Consider the following 14,617-nt stretch of genomic DNA (forward strand, 5'->3'; position numbering starts at 1 on the left):
CCAGGGAAGCCCTAGATAGACACTTTTGATGAGTGTTTACCAACTGAGTTTCTTCTACACAGAGCCCACCCCAAAGCACTCCCCATCTTTAAGGTTTCTCACCTCCTCAAGTTTACTTCTGCCTCCATCAGGGACTCCTCTTTTGGATGTTACACTGTGAAATTCCTCCAAGTTTTAACCCTGGGATCTCTGATCTGTCTCTGCTGTCTTCCTCCAAGATCTTACTCATTCACATGGCTTGATGTAATTATAAAAATAACTATCATCACGTATTTTGTAAAACCTCTTACTTCAACTACAGAAACACATCCGTCCATTACTTCATTGGTTCCTCACAAAACCCTTGACAGTTGGAAAATGAAAAAAAATGAGGTTCAAAGAGGTTAAGCAAGTTTTCTCTGGGGTCATCATACGAGTGGTAGAAGGAGATCAGAAATCTTCTTTAGGGCCGAGCCATCGCCTTTTAACTGAGAGGCAGCCCACCTGGTCTGGTTCTGACCTCTACCCTAAGTTTTAGTCCTACGGCTCTACCCAGAAGACTCAATATTCCAAATAAAACTCATTTTCCTTGGATCTAGACCCCCCCACCACCACCACCCCCTTCATCCTTCAAGCCAAGGTTAAGGTTCTCCGAGAAGTACAGATTCAAACTTTCACATCTTTTCTGATTCTTCCCTCTCCTCTCCATCTTTTATTTCTGCCCCTCTGGTCTAAAGCACCACCCACCTGGCCTCTGCTCCCACCCCTCATCCTTTCCCCCTTCATTTCATTCCACCAAGATCCCAAGGTTAATCTCCCTAAATCATGGCTGTGAGACTTTGCCCTGCTTAAAAATCTTTAAAGACTCAGATATTTCTTCAGTGCTGTGCTAGGAGCACCAGGTGGCAAATGCCCCAAGCTGTTGGTTTCCTATTTCCCCTTTGGCGTCTGCACTGAACTCTGAGCATGCCCATGCTCATTCCTCCTTTCTTACCTTTCTCACCTCTCTTACCAGGTGCCTTCTCTCCTGCCTAGCTGAATTCTTGATATGTATATTTTAAGGCTCAATTCAGTTGCCATCTCCATGAAGCCTTCCTAAGCCCTAATTATCTTTTCCTTCTTTGAATGCAAATATTCATTTTTTTCACACTCTGTTATTGTTGTATTTTATTTATTGAACACAAACCATAGTAAGGAGAACAATCAATTGAATCCAACCCAGAAATGACACAGATGATAGAACTAGAAGTAAACGATATTAGAAGTTATTATTACTGTGTGGCAGGGCTTTCCTGGTGGTGCAGTGGTTAAGAATCCGCCTGCCAATGCAGGGAACGTGATTTCGATCCCTGGTCCGGGAAGATCCCACATGCCGCAGAGCAACTAAGCCCATGAGCCACAACTACTGAGCCCACATGCCACAACTACTGAAGCCTGGGAGCCTAGAGACCGTGCTCCGCAACAAGAGAAGCCACTGCAATGAGAATCTCGCGCACTGCAACGAAGAGTAGCCCCCGCTGGCCGCAACTAGAGAAAGCCTGTGCACAGCAACGAAGACCCAACGCAGCCAAAAATAAATAAATAAATAAAAGAACTAAAAACATTAAAAAAAAAAAGACATTAAAAAAAAATAAATATGGCATATGTCCAAAAGCTAAGTGGAGACATGGAAGATATAAAAAGACCCAAAGTGAGTTTCTCTCTCGACAATATCTAAGATTATAAATACACTGGATAGCATTAACAATAGATTAGATACTGGAAAAGCAACGATTAGTGAACTTGATGCACAGCAAAAGAAACTATCCAAAATGAAACATAGAAAAAAATTTTTTAAGTGAAAATAGTATTAGTGAACTATGGAATAACTTTAATAAGTAGCCTACTCTACAGGTAATTGGAGACCCTGAAAATAAGGAGGAACTGGGGACATAAAATACATGAAGAAATAATGGCTAAAAAATGTTCAAACTATAAACCTATAAACTATAAACCTACAGATCTGTGATTAAAAATAAATGTGGTCTTGGGACTTCCCTGGTGGTCCAGTGGCTAAAACTCCACACTTCCAATGTAGGGGGCCCGGGCTCGATCCCCGGATAGGGAAATAGACCCACATGCGTGCCGCAACTAAGAGTTTGCACGTTGCAGCTAAAGATCCCACATGCCACAGCTAAGACCCGATGTAGCCAAATAAATAAATACAAAAAAAAAAGCTTTAAAAAAAGTAAAATAAATGTGGTCTGAACGCTCCAAAAGAAAGGCAGAGATTGTCATAATAAATAGAAAACGCAAGACCCGGGCTTCCCTGGTGGCGCAGTGGTTGAGAGTCCGCCTGCCGATGCAGGGGACACGGGTTCGTGCCCCGGTCCGGGAAGATCCCACATGCCGCGGAGTGGCTGGGCCCGTGAGCCATGGCCGCTGGGCCTGCGCGTCCGGAGCCTGTGCTCTGCAACGGGAGAGGCCACAACAGTGAGAGGCCCGTGTACAGCAAAAAAAAAAAAAAAAAAAGCAAGACCCAACCACATACTGCCTACAAGATATACACGTTAAACATAAATACAGTTGACCCTTGAACAACTCAGGTTTGAACTATGCAGGTCCACTTATACTCAGATTTTTTTCAATAAATACGTACTACGTACTACAGTCCTACACGATCTAAGGTTGGTTAAATCCATGGTTGCAGAATCACAGATACGGAGGGCCAACTGTGAAGTTATATGGGGATTTTCAGTAGCACTCCCATGTTGTTCAAGATTAAAAGTAAAAAGATAGAAAAAATAGATTAAAAGTAAAAAGACAGAAAAAGACATACTCTGGTAACACTAGTCAAAAGAAAGCTGGAGCAGCTATATTAATAGCAAAGTAGATTTCAGAGCAAAGAGTATTATTGAAATAAAGAAGGTAATTTCACAATGGTAAAGGAGTCAATCAAAATGCACAATCCTCAGTATATGCAACGAATAACAGAGCTTCAAAATACGTGAAGTAGGGCTTCCCTGGTGGCGCAGTGGTTGAGAGTCCGCCTGCCGATGTAGGGGACACGGGTTCGTGCCCTGGTCCGGGAAAATCCCACATGCCGCGGAGCGACTGGGCCCGTGAGCCCTGGCCGCTGAGCCTGTGCTCCGCAACGGGAGAAGCCACAACAGTGAGAGGCCCGCGTACCGCAAAAAAAAAAAAAAAAAAAAGTGAAGTAAAAACTGATAGAACTTCTAGAAGAAACAGACAAATCGACAACTATAGCTGGAGATTTCAATAACCCACTCTCAATATTACTGATAGGACAGGTAGGAAGAAAACCAGCAAGGATAGAATAGACTTGAACAACACTTTCAATCAATTTGAACTGATTGACATTTATGGAACACTTAACCATTCTTCACACTCCACCTTGATTTTTTCGGACAACAGTTACATACTCATGCCTTTTTTTTTTTTTTTGCGGTACGCGGGCCTCTCACTGCCGTGGCCTCTGCCGTTGCGGAGCACAGGCTCCGGACGCGCAGGCCCAGGGGCTATGGCTCACGGGCCCAGCCGCTCCATGGCATGTGGGATCTTCCCGGACCGGGGCATGAACCCGTGTCCCCTGCATCGGCAGGCGGACTCTCAACCACTGCGCCACCAGGGAAGCCCCATACTCGTGCCTTTTAAGTGTACATGAAACATTTCCCAAGATAGGCTATACTAGGTTATAGAAAAAGTCTTGTTAAATCTAAGATGATTCAATCATACAAAGTAAACATATACTTAGGCCACAATGGAATGAAAGTAGAAACAAATAACAGAAAGATCTTTGGAAAACTCCCAAATATTTAAAAACACACTTTTGGGAATTCCCTGGCAGTCCACTGGTTAGGACTCAGCACTTTCACTGCTGTGGCCTGGGTTCAATACCTGGTCGGGGAACTAAGATCCTGCAAGCCGCCTGGCGTGGCCTAAATAAATAAATATAAAAACAATAAAAACACACTTTTACATAGTCCACAGGTCAAAGAAGAAATCAAAAGGTAATTTCAAAGTATTTTGAACTGAATTAAAATGAAAACATAACATAGCAGAACTTCTGGAATATTTTTGTTTGTTTGTTTTGTTTTTTACTTGTGGAATATTGTTAGAGGAGTATTTGGGAGAAACTAATAGCACTAAATGCCTAAACTAGAAATGAAGAAAATGTCTCAAATTAATCAGCTTCTGCCTTAGGGAACTAGGAAAAGAAGAGCAAACTAAACCCAAAATAAACAAAAGAACATAATAAAGATCAAAACAGAAATCAATGAAATAGAACACAGAAGAATAATAAAGTCATCAACCAGCGTTTGCTATGTGCCAGGCCCAGTACTAGGTCCTGAGCATACATATATGGTCCCATTCTTTAAGGATAACTCAACTAGTAGGTTAGATGGACATCAACTAAAAAATAAGCACATCAGAATGCTAATAACGTTACCATGATGGAATGCTCAAGGTGCCCACCTTACCTCTGAGAGAAGCCATTATGGGTGCTTAGGGAAGGGGAGGTGAGAATGGTGGCTGAGTTCAGGCTCTAAAGATGCAGACCTTCATCTAAAGATGTGTGACCTTGGGCAAATAATCTAACCTTGATTGTCTTCCTTTTCTATAACATGGACATAAAAAATGTCCCTGCCCTGCATAGGGCTGTTGTAAGGATTAAAGAATGCCTAGCACATAGTAAATCCTCATCAAATGTCAGATACCATCATAAAGACACAGGTTCTGGGACTTCCCTGGCTGTCTAGTGGTTAAGACTCCACTGCAGGGGCCCAGATTTGATTCCTGGTTGGTTGGGGAACTAAGATCCCATCCATCAGAGGGAAAGACATGCATAAAGACAGAAAATGGTGAAAGACAGAAGTAACAGCCAGGAAGGGCTCCCGCTCCCCAAGAAACTGCACTCATGTCTTAGTATTATCCAGAGCCAAGCAGACATAGGCACATAGTAGGTTCATAATTTGTTACAACTGAAACCGAGTTTTTATGGTGTAGTGGGTACTAATTAGCTGAATACGAAGTGTAAATAGCTAATTTTCTCAAGGCATGGTATGATGTGGGTTGAGCACAGGCTCTGCAGTCAATTGCCTTGCTCAGATGCATGTTCTGCCACTTACTGGCTATATAACTCGTGCAAGTTCCTCAACTCCAACTTCAGTCTCCTCTGCAAAATGGGCACAAAGGGTACCTACTTTACAGGGGTACATAGAATATTAGACGAAATAATGTACGTATCTTACCACGCTGCCTTGTTCAAAGGTAACAGTATATCATGATACGGTTTTGGGGTTCAAATCCTGGTTCTATTACTAGTTCGGTGATCTTGGGCAATACTAATCCCTCCATCTTCTCCCCTTTTCTCTCCCGAAGAGGTAGTGTTCTGAGTGAGATAAGCCTGGTTTAGTAGATCATTTATCTGTGGTGGCAGACTTTATTAAACAAAACTTTAATGGATACTATATCCCTAGTTGTTTGCTTTTAAGTCAGAGAATTTTCTCACAAGCTCACTGTACTTATAAGACTGTAAGCTTTTTTTTTTTTTTTTGCGGTACGCAGGCCTCTCACTGTTGTGGCCTCTCCCGCTGCGGAGCAGCAGGCTCAGCGGCCATGGGTCATGGGCCCAGCCACTCTGCAGCATGTGGGATCTTCCCAGACCTGCATCGGCAGGCAGACTCTCAACCACTGTGCCACCAGGGAAGCCCAAGACTGTAAGCTTTTTTACAAATATTAACTCTAAATTCTCACTGCAACTCCAAGAGGTATTTTTATTGTCCCCATTCTATGCATAAGGAAACTGAGGCAGAGAGGTTAAGTAGCTTGCCCAAGGTCACAGGGACAAGTGGTATCAGGATTCAAACCCAGGCAGTCTCACTTTAGCAACTACTGCTATGACTATTGAGGCCTACATGGAGAAAAAAGCCAGAATAACCTGTTTGTAAAAAGTCTACAGGTACGTATGTTGCAACCTGAAGTTCAGCGAAGGGTGTGACCTAGAATACTTGCTGACAGCTTTGCTTCAGCTACACTTGGACACCAGAAATGGATGTATTCCCCACCTAGCACCCAGCCCTACCCTGAGAATTTACACTAAAAACATTGTTCAGACTTTACTGTGCATCTATCATCCAAAGACTGTTTATGTGGGAATGCCAAGATGTGCGCTGGACACAGGGCTAACCCTGGGGATACAGGACCAGTCCACTTCCTAGTTGTAGATTTGGGCAATTATTTAGCCTTTCTCCTCCTGGGTTTTCCTATCAAAGCAGACAGATTAATACCCACTTCAGGGCTGTGATTAACACATGCCAAGTGCTTAGAAAAGCCCGGCACAGGTAAGCACTAAAGTGTTGCTACTTGCTCAGGTAAAGCAACCGAGGTTCTCCAATAATCAAAGCCACAAACTAGCTCCTATTCTTTACCCTTTCGTCCCTGAACGCTGTAAAACTGTACATCTGGACATTCCATGTGTTTGGGCTACAACCCACCAAACCCCCAAATCCCCCCCTTAAACCTGACTCCAATGGATTCTAAATGGGTTATTCTACCTCCCCATCTTGTAAAATTCAATAGCCCCACCCAAGATCTAGACTCTACCTTCTAGATGGTTCCCCGCTAGTCCCCATCCTTCAGTCTTATGACTTCCCTATAATGCTGGCAGCCTGTACACAGGCTTGACAAAGTCCTACTGTGACTCAAGCATAGCTCTTTGACACAGCAGAGGATTAACTACCCCAACAGCTGCTTTTAACTTTTTAACATCTGCACCAAATCTTGTACAATGGTTAGGTCTCATCAGCATGAAGACCTCTCATTCAACACCCATGTCCAGTGGCCTAATGTATGTCTCTAAGACCATACCTTAAGTTACCTATTTACAACTGGTTAGGATACATGCATTTTCCCAAGTAGTAGTACACAAATACCAATATTAAACGCAAGAGCTCAGGGCCTTTAATTAGTGCAGAATCAATCAGGTATTAACTGCTTGAACAAGCAGCTTCATTTATAGAATACTCATTTAGCAGTCATAGTTGCATAGAAAGAACCACATAGGGAATTCCCTGGTGTTTTCACTGAAGGGGGACCAGGTCTGATCCCTGGTTGGGGGACTTAAGATCCTGCAAGCCACATGGTGCGGCCAAAAAAAAGAACCACACAATTATGTATATAGTCACCTTTATTGTAATTCACCCGAGTACATTAGAAACTGACATGGATCTCTTTATTAAGACATGTAGATTCTCATGGGCATCTGCTTTCCACTTTTAAGAAAATCCAGTTTACTTGAGAATGGCCAAGATCTTAGTATCAGTACATCAAGTTTCCACCTCATAGGAAACCTGAAAGGGTCTCTTGGGACTCCCAGGTCACTATACTGTCCACAGACCTGCCCACACAAGTGTCTTCTGGAATTCCTTCTAAATTTCAAAAGGCACCTGGTTAACAGAACACTATTACTCTGCTGGTTTTTAAGGTGCAATTCCAGGGTTAAACATTGTGCTGAAACTTAACATTTTCAAATTGCCCAGGCTGATCTTCCAAAAATAGTGTATTACTCACTTTACTAATCTCCCTGCCAAATAAAGGCCCCCAAAGCATTGTTAACTGCACAAGTCAGGTAAGGCTCCTCTTCTCTCCTGAATGAAAGGACAAAAAAAGAATTAGATTCATACATAACAATCTTATTTCACTTTTAAATTTTGGTATACTAGATGTCTCTCTGCATGGTTTGTCTCCTCAGTCATCGTCCACAGGACTCTGAGAAGCTGTAGGAATATGCAGGCGCAGACTCAAGGCCCAGCTTCATCTCCAACGTTGTGGAAAGGGACTGTACATCATGGGGCAGAGCCCTATGCTCCCATACGCCACCAGGACAGAGCCCGGGGAGAGTGACCTCCCGGGGTATCCACATTGGAATGTCTGACTGAACAGTTACTGTAAGTTCCCATACGGACAAGTTTCGTTCTGAGAGCGGACAAAGTACAACAAAGTTAGCCTAGGTACCCAATTAACACGATCGACTATATAGTACTGTACTGTAATAGGTTTATAATACTTTTCACACAAATACATAAAAAACAAACACAAAGAAATAAAGTAAACATTTTAAATCTTACAGTACCTTGAAAAGTACAACAGCTAGCATACAGGGGCTGGCCTCAAGTGAACAGGCCATGAGTTACTGACTGGAGGGAGAGGAGGTGGGAGATGGCAGAGCTGAAGGATCATTAGCAACAGGAGATGGAGGGCAAGCTGCAATTTCACTCATGCCTGACACTGATGGCACAGGTTCTGGTCTCTTGCTGGATTCAACTCTATCTACCCTCCTGAAAAAATGATCCAGTGATATCTGGGTACTAGCTCTTCTTCTCATCAGATGACACAGTAGCACTGCATTGCATTCTGAATGGTTGCTGCAACTTTCGTGTACCATTCTATGTCCGGGTCCTCTGCCTCAAAAAACCAACAGTGTCTCCTCAAATAAAGAAAACCCCCTTACCACTTCCTGCATCATGAATCTCTTTCATTCTTCAGCAGTACCACCTATGTCACTGCTGCTTTTATGCTTGTTTCCAGACATCCTGGGCTTGAAATACAGATACTGTCCTACTGTACTCCATACAGTACTGTAAAGTATACTAAAACACAACCACTTGTAGAGGATGCACGCGTGTGACAATGTACACCAGACACCTGAATTAACTTACGTGATTGGACATGTTTGCATCTTAAGGTTTGTATGTAAAGGACTTACTGTAACCCTGTTTTCAAGACATTTCATGTCCCCTCATCCCATACTACATGTACACCTGAGGGAAGTTCAAGTCCACCAGGATTAGCAACTGTTTCTAATAACTTCCAAAAGTTATGCTTTATCTATCATAGTTACTGTCATTGTAGACATATGCTGGCACAACTTAACCCTCCACATCACAGAAAGGAACTGTACAAGAGACCAAACCCTTAGTTCCCCTGGAAAGATAGAGAGGGTACACACATTACATGGCTCATGTGACAGCTTTGCTGTCTTTGGTTAAGTCATTCAAAATTGTTCCATTTGCAAAACAGAAATCTCTCCTCTATCGTGAGTATTAAAGATGTGAAGATAAACTTTAAAAAGCCATCTTCCTGGAATACGAGCATACATCTAAGAAACTGTCAACATGCCTACGAAAAAAGTAGCAAAATATCTAGATGCATTGAACGGCAGCATCTTCATGAAATGGAACTGAGCTCAAAATGATCAAATGTCTTATGCAAAATGTTGGCAGGCAAACACTGATAGGCCAAAAGGAATTCGTAGATTTACTTACCCCGAATCAAATTATTTGGAATCCCAAACGAATGCTGCAAAACAAAGCAGGTAAGAGCTTTAATCCAGCAGTACACCGAAACTGATTAAAAGAAATTTTTCATTCACTTCGGATCAACCTAGATTCAGATATGCTGCTCTAGAGAGCTGTTTCCTGCATGGTTTGTCTCCTCAGTCATTGTCCACAGGACTCTGAGAAGCTGTAGGAATATGCAGGCGCAGACTCAAGGCCCAGCTTCATCTCCAACGTTGTGGAAAGGGACTGTACATCATGGGGCAGAGCCCTATGCTCCCATACGCCACCAGGACAGAGCCCGGGGAGAGTGACCTCCCGGGGTATCCACGTTGGTCACTATACTTTAGAAATTAACTTCACCAAGTTGACAGCTACTTCGCAGGAGTATCTATAAGGGAGTAGATCCCAATCACCCCAGAGTGTCAACAAGAGTTGAGCGCAAGACTAACGAGCAGACACATCAATAATCTGAATTTTCAACCAGGTACTCCAAAGACATCTAGGAACCCCAACAGGCGATTAGCTTGCTGCCGAAGAACAGCAAATAACAGCCGTTATGACGCCAGTAAAGGCTACTACCTTTAACCCGATCGCCTGAAATAAAAAAATTGCCCCAAAAGAAAAAATAAATGGCACGAGAATTAAGAATAACCCGAATCGGGAACAAAATGGCCTGCATTCAACTCCACTTAAGACGCTAACGCGCCTCCTAGGAAGCAGCATAATGGCGCAACAGGAAATGAGGGCGGGCGCTGCGCACTTAGCTTGTGGGCGCGGAGGGTCGTGCCCTGCAGGCCTGGGAATTCTCGCGCTAGCGACCCTTGGTTACGGCCAAGACCCGCGGCCGGCGAGGCCTCCCCCGCCCACACCCGACCCGGCCCTATTTTTGCGAGTAAGGGTAGTCAGCATGGACGCCGAAGATTCGGAATCATTCTAAATACTATGATCCCCAAAGAAAAGGCTGAGTGGCGGACCTGGTACCAGACAAAACGCTGAAGAAGCAGGCATCTAATCACACTCACCTATCACCCAACGAAGATGACAATAGCCTCCCCCGAAAAGACCAAACGGTCTCAAGGCGTCGGTATTTATACCTTCTGAAGCCCTCGGAAGTCAAGAAATCTCTACTGCGCCTGCGCCGCGTCATGCGCAGTTAGGGAGTTAGAAATTCGCTAAGGGTGCTGGGACTCCACCGCAGGTTAAGCCCCACCCCTACCTGGCGTAGAGGCATCTCGCGATACTAGAGACTTAGCGCGGGACCTTGAAAGTGCAAGTTACAGAAAGAGAGGTTTTGAAGTATTTAGGCTGATGGGTAAGTGCTGGATCGGGTATTTACGGCTCTACGATCAGTTCACCAATCTGGAGGATAAGCCGTTAAATAAAGTCAAAAAACCTTTGGATTAATAAGTGTTCTGAATAGAAAAGGCATTTAAGCCTTGTCTGAAAAAAAAAACCAGAAAAAGAAAAAGGCATCTAGAGAAATGCAGTCTCAAAAGGGATTGAATCTACCCTGTTACGTGTGAAATAAACATTTGATAAATGGCGTTGGTAAATAAGTCGGAAGTACTAAACTGTACATTTAAAAATGGTTAAACTGGTAGATTTTATGTTACGTGTATTTTAACACATATAGACACCTAATATAAAGAAGGCAAGCAAAGAATCCTGAAGATAAATGTTACATGTGAAATATTGCAAATGCGATAGAATTCCGAATAAATGTTAGATAAATTGACGTAGAGCCATCACAGCTCTGCTATAACGAGTAGAAACATTTGTGGTGTTCTTCCTATAAGATTTTGTGCTGGGTGCTTTAAATACATTATTTACCATCACAGCAATTCTAAGACATTGGTATTATTACCCAGTTAAAAAAATTTTTTTTAATAGCATGCATTTTCTTTCTTTCTTGCACTTATTTTTGGCTGTGTTGGGTCTTCCTTGCTGCGCGCAGGCTTTCTCTAGTTGTGGCGAGTGGGGGCTACTCTTCATTGCGGTGCACGGGGTTCTCACTGCGGTGGCCTCTCTTGTTGTGGAGCACGGGCTCTAGGTTCACGGGCTTCAGTAGCTGTGGCTCGTGGGCTCTAGAGCGCAGGCTTAGTAGCTGCGGTGCACAGGCTTAGTTGCTCTGCGGCATGTGGGATCTTCCCGGACCAGGACTCGAACCTGTGTTCCCTGAATTGGCAGGCAGATTCTTAACCACTGTGCAACCAGGGAAGCCCTATTACCCAGGTTTTAAGATGCGAAACAGGCCCAGAGCAGTGGTTCTCTAAGTGTAGTTGGCCAACTGTGGGGTCCCTGAGGTCAAAACTATTTCATAATAATACTTAGACTTTTTCTGCCTCCTTCACTATGTTGAGTCTACACTGATGTAAAATGAAAATGTGGGTTAAACTGCTGGTGTCTTAGTTTGCTTCAAAGCCCTGTCACCAAACTGTACTGGTGGTCATTGTATTCTTCATCAACACAAATTTAAGATTAAAAAAAAAGTCAGTTTCACCGAAGGACGTCCTTGGTGAAGAAGTAAAAATCATTAATTTTACTAATTCTTGCCTTTTGAGTATCTGTCTTTTATTATTTAATTATTTGGCTGTGTTGGGTCTTTGTTGCTATGCACGGGCTTTCTCTAGTTGTGATGAGCAGGGGCTACTCTTCGTTGTGGTGTGCGGGCTTCTCATTGCGGTGGCTTCTCTTGTTGCGGAGCACAAGCTCTAGGCGTGTGGGCTCAGTAGCTGTGGCTCACGGGCTCTAGAGCGCAGGCTCAGTAGTTGTGGCACACGGGCTTAGTTGCTCCACGGCATGTGGGATCTTCCCGGACCAGGGCTCGAACCCGTGTCCCCTGCATTGGTAGGCAGATTCTTAACCACTGCGCCACCAGGGAAGTCCTGAGTATCTGTCTTTTTAATATTCTATGTGACCAAGTGAGAAGTACACATAGAGCATTTATGCTGCATGTGAAAAGCTGATCTGCAGGAAAAGCACTTCTGACATTGTTTGAGTTGTGAGCTGAAAAAGCCACGTTTTTCATGGAATACTGTTTTATTTGAAAGAATGGCTGACATCTTTACCAACTATATATCTTGTGTGGGACTGGATTTTCTTCATTTACTTAAACCAAAACACCGTATAGTAACAGGTTGAATGCAAGAGCAGATATGAGAACTGAGTTGCCTTCAATTAAACCAGACAGTAAAGAGATTTGCAAAAAATGTAAAACAATGCCACTCTTCTCTATTTTTGGAAAATAGTTATTTTTCATACAAACATATTGTTAATTAACCTGTAATGGATTATTATTTTGAAATGTATCATAAATATTTTAAAATTTTCTCAGTTTTAATCTTAGTACAGTAAGTATCAATAGATATCACCAACAGATAGAAAGTTTTTTGGGGTTCTGAGTAATTTTTTAAATTATGAAGGGGTCACGAAACAAAAATGTTTGAGAACCAGTAGTTTAGAGGAAGAGAGACAAATAATTCTGCTACTTTTCTGGTGATATTGCGAGTATTCAGTTGCCTTTCAATCACTCATTCAACATTTACTTGGTGAATATGACTTAATTTGCTAGGCATTGTGCTAGACACTGGGGATTGAGATGAACCACTTTTTCTGTCCTTGAGCACTCACAGTGGGGGAAATAGACATGACAGCAAATTATACTACTATTTGATAAGCTCTGTGTGGCATGAATAATGTATTCTGAGGAAAGAGCAACTGAACAATTGGCTAAAGGCTGAGAGGGTTTTCCTGGGGAGTTAAAATCTGAGCTAAAACTTGAAGGAATAGTAAAAGGGTGGAGTGTGGACGATGACAGCGTTCCAAGTGAGGAAACTAGCAGGCCTGTGGTCTCCCGGGAAGGGTGAGAGGTCAGCTTGATTAGGAACATCAAAGGGAGAACTGCCTGGGCTTTTCATGAGCCTGAGAAATAGGCAAGAGCTGAATACAAAGTATCTTGTGGTCCAGACAAAGTTTAAATTTTATCCTGCCGGTAACTAGAGGTCAATAGTTTTGAAGTAAAGGATTGCTCTGTCTTTGCATTTTATCTTTTTTTGGCTGTGCCACAGGGCATGTGGGATCTTAGTTCCCAGACCAGGGATTGAACCTGTGCCCCTGCAGTGGAAGTGCGGAGTCTTAACTACTGGACCGCCAGGGAAGTCCCTATCTCTGCCTTTTAGAAAGGTAACTCTAGTGGCAAAGTCGGAGGATAAATTGGAGAGACTGGAGGTTATAAAGTCCCGTTAAATTATGTTGGCTTTTTTTTTTTTTTTTTTTTTTCGGTACGCGGGCCTCTCACTGTTGTGGCCTCTCCCGTTGCGGAGCACAGGCTCCGGACGCGCAGGCTCAGCGGCCACGGCTCACCGGCCCAACCCCTCCGCAGCATGTGGGATCTTCCCGGACCGGGGCACAAACCCGTGTCCCCTGCATCGGCAGGCGGACTCTCAACCACTGCCCACTGCCAGGGAAGCCCAAATTATGTTGGCTTTGAACTTGAATGGTAAACAAGGCAAGAGGAGATAAAGGAATTGAGAGACATTTCTGAGGTAGAGAATGTACAGACTTTATTGTCCTACTGGACCTGCGAGGTAAGAGAGAAACTTGCAGATAATATCAAAGTTTCAGATTTGGGATGCTGAACATATTGTGGTCTCTAACTCTGATAACTGAGAAAGTAGGTGGTAGGGGTGGTGAGTAATGTCTGCATAGAAGGTGAATATAAGTTATTTTGTTGTTGTTAACCTGTTTATTGAATTGTGAACTGCTGCAAACGCTGCTGAAGTCTCACTCATTGCGACCCCTCTCTCAGCACCCCCTTGAAAAGGAAGCCTGGAGGTGCGTACCTTGGGAACACGTGGGTGTATATATGTCTACAGGGTAATTGGATATAGGGTTGGACTCCAAGCAAGAAATTCGAGTTGTAAATAAAGATGTAGAAGTTGTCAGAATAAGAGTGGTGACTGAAGTCACGTTGGAAGAGCAGGGAGAGTGATGAGAGGACATGAAAACCCAACATTTAAATGGTGGTCAGGGAAGAAGCCGGGGGACAGAGGAAGCATGATCAGAGGAGAACCAGGAGAGTGAGTGGTGTCCGACAAGTCAAAGAAGAAGTTTTGAGGATTAGAACATGGCCCAGAGCATCACATGCTGCAGAGTAGTCGGATACGTTTTGAGCTGAAAACAGGCCTTGGATGTGGCAGTTAACTAAGAAGACACTGGTAACCTCAGGGAAAGCCATTTTATTTTGGTTTTAGTTTATATTTTAATGAGTTTAGTGAACATGGCTTTAGAAATGGAAA

At 43.3% G+C, this 14,617-nt stretch overlaps 1 long non-coding RNA gene across 1 annotated transcript; it reads right to left on the minus strand.

Moving 5' to 3' along the window:
- Nucleotides 1-7,156: 7,156 nt before the first annotated feature.
- On the minus strand, nucleotides 7,157-10,453 carry LOC309833472. Its single transcript, XR_014297771.1, has 3 exons — nucleotides 10,343-10,453; nucleotides 9,306-9,339; nucleotides 7,157-7,628 (listed from the first exon to the last, which is right to left on the minus strand). It is a non-coding gene; the product is annotated as an uncharacterized lncRNA (long non-coding RNA).
- Between the last annotated feature and the right edge of the window lie 4,164 nt (nucleotides 10,454-14,617).

This window comes from Grampus griseus (genome assembly GCF_964374135.1).
Source record: "Grampus griseus genome assembly, chromosome: 1".
Lineage (NCBI taxonomy): Eukaryota > Metazoa > Chordata > Mammalia > Artiodactyla > Delphinidae > Grampus > Grampus griseus.